This window comes from Limulus polyphemus, unplaced genomic scaffold, assembly GCF_000517525.1.
Source record: "Limulus polyphemus unplaced genomic scaffold, Limulus_polyphemus-2.1.2 Scaffold78057, whole genome shotgun sequence".
In the NCBI taxonomy this organism is placed as follows: domain Eukaryota; kingdom Metazoa; phylum Arthropoda; class Merostomata; order Xiphosura; family Limulidae; genus Limulus; species Limulus polyphemus.
Genome location: NW_013743653.1, coordinates 1 through 3,679, shown reverse-complemented (window position 1 = coordinate 3,679; position 3,679 = coordinate 1). Strand labels below are relative to the sequence as shown.

The 3,679-nt window shown below is 36.1% G+C and overlaps 1 long non-coding RNA gene across 1 annotated transcript; it reads left to right on the top strand.

The window, feature by feature from the left end:
- The first annotated feature begins 6 nt into the window (after positions 1 to 6).
- Positions 7 to 3,401, top strand: LOC111084526. Its single transcript, XR_002609604.1, has 3 exons — positions 7 to 837; positions 2,307 to 2,613; positions 3,365 to 3,401. It is a non-coding gene; the product is annotated as an uncharacterized LOC111084526 (long non-coding RNA).
- The last annotated feature ends 278 nt before the right edge of the window (positions 3,402 to 3,679 follow it).

The window sequence follows — 3,679 nt, the reverse complement described above, 5'->3', positions numbered from 1 at the left end:
TGCTGTGATACGTGACGTTAGCTTGTTGATGTTTTCCTGGTATTACTGTGATCCGTGACGTTAGCTTGTTGATGTTTTCTTGGTATTACTGTGATCCGTGACGTTAGCTTGTTGGTGTTTTCCTGGTATTGCTGTGATACGTGACGGTAGCTTGTTGATGTTTTCCTGGTATTGCTGTGATACGTGACGGTAGCTTGTTGATGTTTTCCTGGTATTGCTGTGATCCGTGACGTTAGCTTGTTGATGTTTTCCTGGTGTTACTGTGATCCGTGACGTTAGCTTGTTGGTGTTTTCCTGGTATTACTGTGATACGTGACGTTAGCTTGTTGGTGTTTTCCTGGTATTACTGTGATACGTGACGTTAGCTTGTTGGTGTTTTCCTGGTATTACTGTGATACGTGACGTTAGCTTGTTGATGTTTTCCTGGTATTGCTGTGATACGTGACGTTAGCTTGTTGATGTTTTCCTGGTATTACTGTGATACGTGACGTTAGCTTGTTGGTGTTTTCCTGGTATTACTGTGATACGTGACGTTAGCTTGTTGGTGTTTTCCTGGTGTTACTGTGATTCGTGACGTTAGCTTGTTGATGTTTTCCTGGTGTTACTGTGATTCGTGACGTTAGCTTGTTGATGTTTTCCTGGTGTTACTGTGATCCGTGACGTTAGCTTGTTGGTGTTTTCCTGGTGTTACTGTGATCCGTGACGTTTCTTTTAGGAAACGGACATTGGCTCTCAGTGCAATCTTTCCCTGACGGAACAGCTTCCCGAAGACAAGGCAACATGTTCTGTTGCGGAGAGAGGATTTACTAGGAACAGGTCCTTGTTTCAGATACAAAGGTAAGTCCTACATATTCCTTTGGGTGTTGTTTGTGTAAACATGCTCCACAGCCTTCTAACAAATTCGACAGCATCATTATTGTTATTTTCTATCAAAAACACACAGCAACTTAACGAGGCATTGTTTCATGCGAACAATGAAAGCTGAAGTAAACACGTGTTTTAACAATACTGTTCCTGTTTTCTAGGGAACGTCAAACTTTTCGATAGTAACAAACTGTAGTTCGTGCAGAGTACTGTTGTTACATTCAGCAGGTTTTCACCACGGTCGATGTGAACCTAACTTATTCAAAGTGCAATCTAGTAGCTCGTTTTGCTTCGTCAATGAGGAAAGTAAAAAAAGTTTCGTTTTTCGTCACTTGCATATTATTATAATGGCCACGTTTTTGACATTCGTGTCGCTAAAGCTACGTCGAAAAGGTATATTGAAAAACCTTTCTGTTGTTTAACTAGAATGTGAAAAAAATTATAAAAATTTACTGAAATAGTAAATGAATTATTCTATCTCTTTTTCGAGCAAGCAACTGTTAATTTGTTTTTTGTGTAGCCTAAACTATTTTGTGTTTTAAAGGTTTCAAAATTGTCGGTCACGCATTCAGTTTTGTTGAAATTAGTTTCGGACTTCGTGTTAATATTGAACTGATTCAATTTAGAATTTTACCAAACCCCTGTTGTCTTTTATTAGACACGAATCTATTTTTTAGTTTGTGAAAAAAGTCTGTCATTTAAAATATTCGACTTATTAGATATATTACACATTTTCTCATATCTGGAATATTAAAGTCTCCTTTATTTTAGGAGTATCTCAATAGAGGACGTAATTGTCGTCAGACGCAGAATAATTATAAGTTAGACGTACATAAGAAATAAAATATTTTTATATATATATAATTTTATTATACAAGATTAATTTAGTCTTATCAAGATTCAATCATCATTAAGCCTAATATTTTACTTGTCAACAAATAAACTGTTTCGTCTAATAAATTTAAATTATTAGTATGATATTTAATTATTGTGTCATCAGCAAATAAGATATGCAATATATATATATATATGGATGGAGTAAAAATTGGGAGATCTTATACAATAAAGTACTTGGGTATATTAGTTGGGATGAGCATATTATACATGTTAGAAAAACTGTGGTCAAATATACAAGAATAATAAATAAAGTAAAACATTTGATGTTTGATTATTTTATATATTTATATTTAACATATGGTAATATATCTTAGGGAAATTCTTCTGAAAACAACTTAAATTATTTGTTTTTCCTGGCTGTTTGTCTTTTTAAAATCACGAGAGGTTTGAAAAATAAATTAACGTATCGTGAAAACTCGTTCAATTTAAAAGGAGTTTTGGAGATGGTTTAAAAGTCTCTGTCAAGTTTAAAAGTTTAAATAAACTTTTCTGTGGTGGTTTATAAAGTTACATAACTATATTTTTTTCAATTGCTTTTTAAACAGTGAAACCATTAATCACGTTCGTCAGTGCAACGGTAAGCCACCCACCCTTGGGGTGAAACCAAACACCTTGCAGCCTGTTAAGACATTAAGCCCCCAAAATTCCATCAAGTGCTTCTCCTCATCTTCCCAAACCTTTCGTGAAGCTATTCCATTTACCATTCATTCATCCTGTAGCCGCCAGGCGTCGCTCACAAGCAGTATCTTCAGCTCCCCTACTGTTCGGAAGATCTCTCTGGTAGAAGCCAAAGATCTGGACGTCAGTGAAAGTGAGGAGGATATTGAAGATGATGTAGAATTTAATGGCAAGGTAATACTAGATTTATCATTAACATAATGTGTTTATTATTATTATAAAGTACCCTGTGAGGGGAATATATGACAACTAATTTTAATTCAACTCAATATTCTTCCTAATGGCTATCATGCCGGGTAGATCACCAACGGTTACACTTAGTTTGATCCACCAACAAGATTCTTGTTTTCTTAAGTTATTTGTTCACTTGATCTCAGTACTCTTTAATATACGCATTCACAACACCCTACAGCTCTCACTTTCCTAAGGCCTGGCATAGTGCTTAGGGTGCTGGTCGTGGGTTCGAATCCCTCCGTTAGCTCTGGGGACGTTATAATGTGACTATCAATCCCACTATTCGATTAGAGTACCCAAGAGGTGAAATGGATGATGTTGACTACCTGCCTTCCCTCTAGTCTGTCACTTCTAAATTAGGGATGGTTAGTGATGTTGTTGACTACCTGCCTTCCCTCTAGTCTGTCACTTCTAAATTAGGGATGGTTAGTGATGTTGTTGACTACCTGCCTTCCCTCTAGTCTATCACTTCTAAATTAGGGATGGCTAGTGCAGATAGCGCTTGAGCAACTTTGTATGAAATTCAACAAGTAAACAAAAATGTCCCTAACTTTTCAATATTTCATAAAATCTTCAACGCTGAACCCAATATTTGAAGTTTTAATCAGATTCATTTAAAAGAATGTTAAGTAATTATGTTTGTAGTTTTAGTGTACAGGTAAGTATAGAATTTCTTATCCTTTACTTCTAGCTCTGCTGGTTGGTTGAGCCGGAAGGGTTATTTAAAGGATTATCAGGTAATTAGTGTACAGGTAAATAACGAACTTCTTACCCTTTACTTCCAGCTCTGCTGGTTGGTTGAGCCGGAAGAGTTATTTAAAGGATTGTTAAGTAACTAGTGTACAGGTAAATAACGAACTTCTTACCCTTTACTTCTAGCTCTGCTGGTTGGTTGAACCGGATGGGTTATTTAAAGGATTGTCAGGTAAATAACGAACTTCTTACCCTTTACTTCTAGCTCTGCTGGTTGGTTGAGCTGGAATGGTTATTTAAAGGATTTTTAAGT